Raw genomic sequence first — 11,829 nt, 5'->3', positions numbered from 1 at the left:
CTAGTCGGGAGTGGTGCTGACTGAAAACAGATGATTTGGAGCGATTCGCGCGCCATCTGTTGGTCATTCTAAGGACTTATTGAACTACCCTCGTACTATGAGCGCGGATGGTGGAGAAAGATCTGTCACTAATTGCATTGAAATTTGTAAATTTGTTACATTTCATCAGATACATCTGTGATTTTCTCGGAAACTATTACTCGTAGAAAAAAATGTATCATATAAGAAATGTGTATTTCGATCAGATCTACAACTTTTATAAAAACGTTTTGCGAAAATTTATGTATTGGCTGAGATAAACGCAAAAAACCCCGGCATCCCAATGACTGGTCACAAAAATAACTTAGTTCAGGCACGACCCCCTTTCCAACGTGTCATGGGGGGCGGGAAGCACCCCTGTGACTGGAACCAGTAAAAACTTAACACACACTTGCCCCTTTTCCCACGCGTCGTGGGGGCGTGAAGGCGCCCCTGTGACTGGTCACAGAAATAATGTAAGGTCACACCCCTGCCCCTTTTTCACGTGTCATGGGGGGCGGGAAGGCACCCCTGTGACTGGAACCAGAAAAAATTTAGGAAACGGTATCAATTACACGTATAAGACGGGTTGCTGACACTGTGGGACGGTTAACAGGACGGTTAACACTCGAAAACGAAAACAGCATGATTTTTATGGTTTTTTTCATAAAAATCGAGATATCACTAATTTTCTCAAAAACTATCACTCGTGCAAAAAAATGTGCCCTACAAAAATGTGTATTTCTGTAAGATCTACAACTTTTATTGCAAGCATTTTGCGAGATTTTATATATTGGCTGTGATAAACGCAAAAAACCACATTTTTTATGGTTTTTCCGCGATTTCACCATGAAAATCGCCTAGTCGCCAATTTTTACTACCATTTTCGTAATCAGCGCGTCAAAATACATAAGTATACGTAGTGTGAAGGAAATCGTCACGTGCATACACGTAACCTGTCATTATATTTGGAGCATTTTTAGCAATTTCTAACGGAAAGAAAATGAAACGTTGAACGTCAATAAAGTCGAGATCACGTGACTGAGTTCATTCATACAATTTTTGTGTGAAGAATGAAATGATTTTCATTTTTTTCGGTCCTCACTACGTCGACACGGATTGAGATATCGTGTTCAGGATTTAGGAAGTTATACCGAAAGGACTAAGGAACGTTTGTACATATCAAAATGTTTATAATTACGAAGAAAGTTTTCTAGTGAAATACTATAGAAATAGGAAAACAACTTTTAACGTCGATAACGTAGATGCCTTGATTTAAAAAAATCGAAAAACATCTTAGATTGTGATACTCGAAAATCCGAACAAGTCCCATCTTGAGAAATGTTCATCTTCAGAAAATAATTAAATTTTTCTAATGGTTATATATTCTTGTGGATTTTTTGCTCTGGTGTGAAACAATTCTAAGTCATACCAAACCAATGATAATAAAATTTCGCCCAGGGGCGGAAGACAAGACGAGTCCGACGCTGAGCCCCGCCAGTTGGTTCACTGTCAACAATAGTTAGCAGCTGATCGATTCAACGTCAAAAATAAGACGTCAAGCATTATTGAAGTTGGTTGGAAAACTCCGAAGAGTAAATTTGATTACATTTCTGATGTTGCTATGTTTCCAACTTGAAATTTATCTTTTATTTTTAGGACCAAAAAAATGAAAATCATTCTACACAAAAATTTCATGAACGAACTTAGTCACGTAATCTCGACTTTATCGACGTTCAAAGTTTCTTTTTTTCTAGGATAGAAATCGCTAAAAATGCTCTAAAAATTATGATAGGGTATGTGTGTGCGGATACTTATTTGTTGATTTGCAACGAATGTGCAAATTTTATTGCTTACATTAATTTTTTTAAAGGTTTAGACGATTTAGTCCAAAATTGGTGTCAGTGCTCAATATGTGTGAACTAAAAAATCCGAAATGCCTCAAACCAAAAATTATCTGCAAAGTGCTATAACTCGAATGGTAATATCCTATTTCATCGATTTATAATTAAACTTTCTTTAAAACTATAAAGATATTTATGTATACAAACGTTCTTTAGTGCTTTTTATTTAATCTGTCAAATTTTAAGCACGATATCTCAATCCGGTGGACATGCTGAACAACAAAAAAAATGCTCATAACCGGGGACTGTTTTGGTCACGTGGTAACGAAGAGCATGCCCTTAAGTCGATTTTGTTAGCATATATAAGGTCATAAACATGCCACACTCATACCTTGTTTTAAAACATACTCAATCTACGAAAAAATCTATATTCCTACATAAGCATATGCTTATATTATGTCTTGCCCAGGGGACTATCGGTGACACCACCGGCATTTCCTTCTATAAGATTTGGGAGTCCTCAGTTTCATTTTAACAAAAAACAGTTTGACGAATAGCCATTTGTTATACTTTTTATTTTATCGGGATGACGCCTGACATAATCTTATTTGTCTTAATTATCATTGGCCAGTAATAAACTTTGTTTCATGTAAATAAGAATTACCAAATAAACTAGTTTTATTTATACAAATGTTTTTTCTGATAACCTCTCTAAATTTTTTGGAAGGATGGCAGAATGTCATACGAAAAGAACCATTTCGGATTTTGAAATTAGAATCTTTTTATGGAATTTTTTAAACTTAGGGGTTGATTCAGGGTGGTTTCCACTCTCTGAATGCGAATCAGTAAAAAATGCACTGATTGAAATAGTAGTTAGACATTTCACTGATTAATCAGTGATTTCGGGCTTATTCATATATACTCTTTTACTTAAGGGTGTTGGTTCATTCCTACTTTGAATTTTGTTTAATAGGTACGGCACTGATTCCATATATATTTTTACATTCTCATTCATGAGAATGTAATGTAATCCTCCAAATTTTCGATCTCTGGTTTTTAACGGATCTTTACGTTTCGGCACTCACAGAATCCGAAAATCATAAAATTTCATCGGCGTTTGTCTGTCTGTATGTCTGTATGTGTGGTTACCTAAATGTTGTAGCCACGCTAACTTTTGAAGGATTTGTCCAATCGAGTCCGCATTTGATACACTTCTGAAGGTACCCAAAATGAAGGCTAAGTTCGGTAATCAGATATTTTGAACCAAAATTAAAAAATTAGGAGCATTTTCAAAATTTTGATATTTTTTTTTGAAATTTAAAAAATTTTTGTCGAAGTTTCTTATAGATGGGTGAAAGGCTTGCAAATTATCCACCTAAAAATTTTAATTTTGATGAAAATTAGAAAAGTTATATACTTTTCAAAAACATTATTTTGCAATATCAGAATAAGCAGTACCAGACCAATGCACACACACAACAAATTGTAATAGACATTTGATATAATAGTTTTTAACATAGAATGTAGAAAATATCGCATTGTGGTCTGTGCAGAAATGTGGAGGGTAATGCAAAGACCGAGCGAGGAGCGCGAGGTAAATACATTACCGAGCGCGGAGTGCGAGTTAAATATATTATCGAGCGCGAAGCACGAGAACCAACAGTCGCGCGCCCTAGGCGCGCTCAAACTAGCGAGCGAATATCCGGGGTTTTGCGAGATCCTCGGATAAATAAAATGTTGAAAAATCAACAAATTTGTTGAGGAAATGATTATTTTCCCGACAAATATGAATTTTGCGAGGGATAAAAACCAGCGGGTAGCAGACGGCATCATTTGAACGATTAGAATCGTTTGCTAATTTATTTTTTTACTCACAATTTTGACATAATAGAAGAATTCTAGAGACCAACGGCTCTTCCAAAGGGTCAGGTCTTGATGATGGTGTCCCCAAATTTTGCGAAATACGTTGCGAAATGGAGCAAAGAGCAGAGAGAACTGACATGCCCTGTCTGTGTTTTTGTCACTGTATTTTTAATGAACCACCAGGTTAGCTGTTACTTTAACTCTATATGTGGAATCGGGGCACCCTTCGTTATCGACCGTGGGTCAAGACTACAATTCTCAAAGGGGAAAACCTCTTGTAGGACATTGACTTTTTGATGAGACTATCATCAATTGATATTGCTTCAAAAATAATAAGACACGTGTCCCGGATTATTTGGTCCCTTCTAAGAACTATGAGCGTTTGTAAATCACATTAGCCAAGGGTGCAGAACCTCTACCGTTTCGCGCGCATGGACTCCTATCAAGCTCCGCTGGTCCAGTGGAAAACAGTCTGACTGGTAACCACGCTGTCGTGGGTTCGAATCTTTTTCTCAACTTTGTTTTTTTTTCGTATTGTAAAAATATCAAATAATAATTTTTAATGCTTCCCCGGCGAATAATTTATTTGTTTAAAAAATATGATACAAATTATTACTTGATATGTTTACAATACGAAAAAAAGTAAAAAAAGCCGCCACTACGTTTTAAGTTTTTGCTATGATTCTTTGATTGAATGTATTAAAGTATTATTTTATTATTATTTCTAAATTGACATGGTGCAGTGCTGACAACTCTCAAAAGTGGTTGTTGCACTGAACCAATAAGTAACCTTTCACTGATTGTCAGTGACACATTTTTAGCTATTTAAATCAGTGAAATTTCACTGATTCGGATTTAGAGAGCACATGCGCTAGGCTAGAGGGCTGCAACTTTTTCGTATACTTTTTGCATAAAATTCTGCTATTATCGGCGACACTTTCACGTCAACTTGACTAATTATGATTATAATTAATCTTAACATTATTATCACTTTAATTACTTTAATTTATAAACCCTCGTAGAAATTTATGTTTGCCAAACTGATTCATTGTCGAACGCACGTTCTAGGAATATAACTATTTTAATTCTGAACCTCTCTGCCGGCTGAAAATTCTTGCTACGTTCATATTGTCTCCAAATTGTATATACAGCTTAAGCCTATGTACCGAGCCGCCTAACCTCCTTGAACTCTTAATTGCCGACCCTATCATAAACTGATCCGCCGCATCGCCTTTCAGAAATTTGTAAAACTCTGGTCTGCAGATGTGCCTCACTGTCAAATTTCTACGTCACAAATTGGGTGTGTCCAAATTTCCTACCTCCAATTTCATCAGCCAATAGAAGTTAAGCAATCCACTGACCCAACATCCCTTCTCAAATTTGTACTTCGGCAATGCACTCTCGTTAAAATTGTCTTCAGATAAAAACAGAATGCCGCCGTGAACAGATCAGTCTTCGTATACTCTTTTCTGCTAATTTGCAATTTCGTACCCCATTTTCGTTTGAATAAACTATTGCTAAATTTCTTAAAATGTGGGTGTTTTCACTGAAATTAAACAATTGAACATTATCCTATTTTTCTTTGCATGTTTTGCCTCGTCCTCAAAACATTTTGGTCCTTCGAAAACCGGACTACTTATCGCGTGTGACACAGATTCTCGTGTGTGATAAGATTTTTGTACTTATAGTGCAACTGAAAAACTTTGAAGAACAATTGTGCAGCACTTATCAGGACGATAAGCGCAATTTAGGATTCAGTGTAATACAGTGTACACTGAAGTGAATGAGTGAACAGTGGCTTGTGTTATCCCTTTGAACAACGACGAAGGATATTTAGCCAAGCACTGGTAAATTATTACGTTTAACTGAAAATCGTTCATATTCTGACGCAGCTGATTCTGAACAGAAGAATTCTCGATTTTCCGAATTCGAGATCCTGAATAAAAGCAGCAGTCCAATTTCTATTAAACGATTCACGGTGAGGAAAAGGAGCTGTCGTTTAGCAGGAAGTAGCGTCCAGGACGGTTCCAGAGTAATGTAAAGCAACCGCGAAAAGAAATCTGAAGAGATTTCATCGCAGCAGAAACAACGGAGTGGCCAGCTCATCATCGGTCAGCGAGTTCTTGGTACCACCAATATTCCTCTAATTACTTGCTCCTTCATTATTATTATTCGTGTCCGTGTGTTCAATTTCAATTACGTAGACTTCAAACGTAGATTCAGTCACGATGGCTGAAAACGAAATAAAAGAACTAAACATTAAACGCGGAACTATTAAAGGCATATTAACAAATACCGAATCAATGTTAACCCAGATAAGAAGTGCAACAGACTTAGCCTCTCTTGACCTCGAAGAGCTATTAGAAAAACATAGACACTTGGTCAGAATTTGAGTCAATTCAAACACGGTTGGATCTGTTAATAACGGATACGACAAAAGTTTCGAAACAGATCGGTGTGCACTTCATTCGAAAACAGATTTTTTACCATTTCCGGAAAAATTTTAAAATTATTAACTTCAAATCCAGACTTAAGATTTAGCACAATTTCAAGCTTAACGGTGAATAGTTCAGAAGCAGGGTCGTCCGCGACAATCAGAAATGTCGAAACAGCTCACAGTTATAAGCTGCCGTTTCTAAATTTACCTGAATTCAGCGGAAAATACGAGATGTGGTTAGGTTTCGCTGATACATTCAAAGCACTGGTTGACAGCGATACTAAGATTCAAGATGTTGAAAAATTAGTGCATTTAAAAAGCTGTTTACAAGATGAAGCATCAGATTTGATCGCGTCTATTGAAACTTCTTCGGAAAATTATAAAGTAGCTTGGAAATTATTGCAAGATGGGTGCGATAATAAAATAGTTATAATCGAAAGTCACGTTAAGTCAATCCTGGATCTACAGCCTATGTCCAAAGAATATTCGGTCCACGCGTTCCTCGATCAGCTACAGAAACACATTCGAGCGCTTCGTGCGTTAGGTGGATCGGTTGACAGTTGAAATACGTTATTGATTATCATCGTAAAAAATAAACTCTCATATCAACTTCGCCAAAAATTGGAAGATTTAACAAGTGAATCTACGGTTCCCACAATGAAAAAATTCTTGGATTTTTGCAACGTCGAGCGCAATTCGACGAAATAAAATTCACGCAATCACCGTTCAGGTCACAGTCGAAATTAGAATCGAAGTCAGATGTAAGATACGATGGTAAGCGCGTGCATCAGAATAATAAAAATTCGTATCCGGAACACTCATATCTTGCAAATTCTAGCAAGCTCCGTTGCTATCACTGTCAATGTAAGCACAGTATTTATTCGTGCGAAAGTTTCCTAAAACTATCTCCTAAAGGTCGTATTGACTTTGCTAAAAAAGCGTCTCTTTCCTTTAATTGTCTTTACCCCAATCATCAGCTCAGCGATTGTCATGGTGGAGCGTGCTGAAAATGTGGAAAGCGCAACAATTCACTGCTGCGCACCGACTCTGAAAAGGTCGAGAATTCCGACAATATTAACTGCAAGTCTTCGATTCAGAATACGCACGTTTGGACAGCGCCGCATGATCTGCTATCCACCGCCCTCGTCGATATTTTTGACTAGTCAGGGCAAGCCTCATACGTGCAGGGTGATGCTGGATAACGGATCCCAATCCAATTTTTTGTCTGAAAAAATGGCACGTCTCCTAAAATTAGCAAATAGAACTGAGGATATCTCAGTAAACGGATTAAATTCTATGTCAATAGATATAAAAGCTTCCGTGACAGCGCGTATACGATCACACTTCAACCGGTTCGAGAAAAGAATTACATTCTTACTCGCACCAGCCGTTTCAAATCTTTTACCTGCGATCTACATTGATTTAAAGTCTCTTCTACTTCCAGCTAATATAAGACTAACGGACCCTAAATTTCATAAACCATCAGAAGTTCATGCTTTACTAGGCGTTAAACTATTTTATAAACTACTGCGCGCAGGTGAAATCAAAATAAAGGGTCACGAAGCCGTTTTACAGAAAACGCATTTAGGTTGTATAGTTGCTGGTGAAATCTATCTGAATTACGCGAAATCACATCAGATCACGCGTAATTATTTGAAAACGAGAAATCTGTCTGAATCCGATGAGCTTTCACGATTCTGGGATATTGACTAAGTGCCTGTTCAGAAACTCTTTTCAAAGGAAGAGCAGGTCTGTGAAGAGCACTTTGCTAACAACGTTAAACGAGACAGCACCGGTGACTACACAGTTAATTTACCGTTTAACGAAAGTAAATGTAAAATCGGTGATTCTTATAAAATGGCTTTACGAAGATTTCACGGATTAGAAAGTAAATTCGCGAAATATCAGGATATAAAGGACAGCTACTCGAGTAGTTTTTGATGCATCTGCGAAAACTTTCAGCGGTGTCGCTCTAAATGACGCATTAATGGTTGGGGTGACAATTCAAGACAACCTTTTCTCAATTTATACACGTTTTCGGTCTTTTCCAAAAGATTCTTGGCGAGAAAATCTGACTGAACCAATAAAAATTTATAAATTAAAAACTGTCACTTATGGTACAGCTTCCGCGCCTGTTTTCGCTAAAAAGATGCTTGCACAACTTACCCAGGACGAATATCATGATCATCCTCTCGCTGCCACTGTTCTAGCTCGCGATTTTTATGTTGACAATCTTGCGTCAGAGGCAGCCACCTTCGAAGAAGCCTCCGTTCTACGCGACGATTTAATTCACCTGGTTAAGAAAGGCGGTTTTACACTGCGTAAATGGGCAAACAACGATCCCAGATTAACTCGTAACTTGTTAGAAAAGTCTGAGACTGAACTTATGTCCCTTGATTCGTCCGACACAATTAAAACGCTAGGCCTCTACTGGAATTCAGGCGAGGATAAAATTATCTATAAAATAGCAGAGAACACTGATACTTTAAAGTCTCAAATAACTAAGCATACGGTACTCGCAGAAATTTCACGTTCATTTGATCCATTAGGCTTATTAGGTCTCATAATGATATATGCAAAAATGATAATCCAAGCTCTCTAAAAATTAAAACTAACGTGGGATAAGACCATCTCACTAGACGTGCAGTCTGTGTGGAGCGAATTTAAAGGTCAATTACCTTTATTAAATACCCTTAAATTTGATAGATGCACCGTCGCATTAGACAAAACCGAAATTCAATTGCATGGATTAGCCGATGCAAGTGAAAAGGGCTACGAGGCCTGCATTTACCTGTGCTCGACAGACAAATACGGCAAATACCACGTGGCTCTCGTAGGCTCTAAATCTCGGATCGCGCCAGTGCAAACGGTGACACTTCCGCGATTGGAATTGTGCGCCGCCCTCTTATTGTCTCAACTATATTCAGCCGTTGTACAGTCTCTACAGCATTTACAATTAAGTCGGACTGTATTTTGGTCAGATTCCACAATTAGTTTGCACTGGATTCAAACGTCTACACTTATATTAAAAACGTTCGAATCAAACCGCGTAGCTCAAATTCAAGAGATTATCCAGCCTCACGAGTAGAAGCATGTACCAACTTATGATTACCCTGCCGATTCCTTGTCTCGCGGTCAATTGCTCAAAGATTTTCTAGTTAATAATATTTGGCAATACGGACCTCACTGGCTAAGCCAACATGACGCTTCCTGGCCTCAAATGTCAATTGCGCATACAGACATTCCCGAAAAACGCAACGTTCATTTTTCACAGGTTTCAATGAAAATAACGACAGAAAAGTCAGATTTTTTTCAGGATTTTAATTCCTTTGGCCGATTGACTCACGTAATCGCTTATTGTCGTAGATTGCGTTATAATGCAAAGCCAAGGAGATTATTCAAATCAACCGGTCCTCTTTCCGGCGTTGAAGTCAGAACTGCGCGAGAGTGTGTAATAAAAATTGCCCAGGCAACTGCATTCGCCACGGAAATTGAATGCTTATCACACAAAGAAATCGACAAGAAAAGCAAACTTTTAAATCTGAATCCTTTTCTTGACGAAGGGATTCTTAAAGTAGGGGGCAGATTGACCCATTCCAACCTATCTTGTGATGAAAAGCATCCAATTTTGCTACCCCGTAATCATTCCATTACACGAATGATTATTATGGATGCTCAACTCATCTTAAAACATGCAGGAACCCAATTAGGCCAGTCAACGAAGCTGAATGAAGAGGCTTAAATGGAAATAATTTATAACAATGAACTTACTTGTCAGAAAGCTTCCTTAGAGGGTCTTGAAACACCTCCCAAAATTCAGTAAATTTGGGGGGGGGGGGCGCTCGAGCCGCCATTATCCAATATGGTGGATGATTTTATGTTTTTAGATTTTCCTTGGAAACGGCTGCTTTTAAAGCAAAAATAGTTATATAATAAAACACTCCTTCCATATGCCTGGGACCCTTCGAACTGCATTTCCCAGGGCATGGAGCGACCACGGTCATGTGGCCACAGGCGACTATCGGCGTCCCTCTTCCGCCAAAGCAAACACGCGAGGGCAAGCGAGAGAGTAACGGGCTTGTTAGTACAGTCAAACACAGTCGTTTCTATTTTTGTAAGAGAACCTTTCTTCTCCCGCTAACATTTCACGTCTATTAAACGCGTTTTTTGTATCAGAAAAAAATCATATCATTACTGATTTTTGCATGAAGCATTCCAAAGGTGCTGCAATGATCTTATCAAAATTCAGTAATGATCGGATTCAAATTAAGCTTACAATCAAGCTCTGAAGTGAATTTAAATCTTTTGTTCGACACGACTCGAAAATACTTCTGGCTTCACATCTATTATTGTTTATATAGAAAGTCATTTATAAAATAATAATTTCGAAGATAATCTAACAAGAACAGAAAATTATTAACATTCCATGAAATAATTCAGATTAATAATTTAAGGGGAAGATAATAAAATAACCATTTTTGTATCTCCATTCAGGTCCCGCTAACATTTCACGTCTATAAAACGCATTTTTTGTATCAGAAAAAAATCATATAATTACTGATTTTTGCATGAAGCATTCCAAAGGTGTTGCAATGATCGTATTAAGATTCAGTAAAGATCGGATTAAAATTAAGCTTACAATCAAGCTCTGAAGCAAATTTAAACCTTTTGTTCGACACGCATCCAAAATACTTCTGGCTTCACATCTACTGTTGTTTATATAAAAAGTCATTAGTAAACTAATAATCTTGAAGATAATCTAACAAGAACAGAAAATTATTAAAATTCCATAAAATAATACAGATTAATGCTTCAAGCAGAAGAAAATTAAATAACCATTTTTGTATCTCCATTCTTCTCTCTCTAACATTTCACGTCTATAAAACGCCTTTTTTGTATCAGAAAAAAATCATATCATTACTGATTTTCGCATCAAGCATTGCATTTTTTTTATTTTTGCATGAAGTATTGATTAATTTTTAAATTCAAAACGACATTTCAAGCAAAGCAAAGCATTTTCAGCTAAAATAATTAACCTTCAACAGATAAATGCTTTTTAATGAACTTAAATAAAAGTGATATAAATAGATATGAAAGGAAAATAATGTATTGACAAAAAAATTATATCACGAAAGGTCTATAGGAAGAGAAAAAGAATAGATTGTTTTGTTTGTAATTAACATTTAATAATTACTAAAAGTATTTTTCCCGCCGTCAATACAACAAATTGCATGAAAAAGTTTTCAAACGTGTTTTTTTTTACAAAATATAAATTTGTTTGTTGCTTAAAAAAAAATATTACTTAATCTATGAAAAAAGAAGAACTTCTTTATTATTTTGCATTTATTCAAATACTTTTAGTATGAGAAATATGATCAAGAGAATATTGCCCCAAATAAATGTAAATTAGATTGTACACAATTTCATGTTATCGAAGAGAACCGCAATTGTTCGCGCTTTTCCCATTAGTTACAAAGTTAAAGATAATGAAAAATGTTAAAGATAATGATAGACAAAAAAAAATGCTAGCGCAACAAAAAATCAGTCATTTAAAAGCTGAAAGTGTTCTACGTTAATAAGCGTGAAGACGTTTATGTAAAAAAAATTTGTGCTTAGCAGACTGAAAAATGTAAAAAATGTCAGGATTTTTGGGTGACAGAAAACAGG

The sequence above is a fragment of the Belonocnema kinseyi genome, chromosome 4 (assembly GCF_010883055.1).
Source record: "Belonocnema kinseyi isolate 2016_QV_RU_SX_M_011 chromosome 4, B_treatae_v1, whole genome shotgun sequence".
NCBI classification, from domain to species: Eukaryota; Metazoa; Arthropoda; class Insecta; order Hymenoptera; family Cynipidae; genus Belonocnema; species Belonocnema kinseyi.
Note: the sequence above shows the minus strand (reverse complement) of the source record.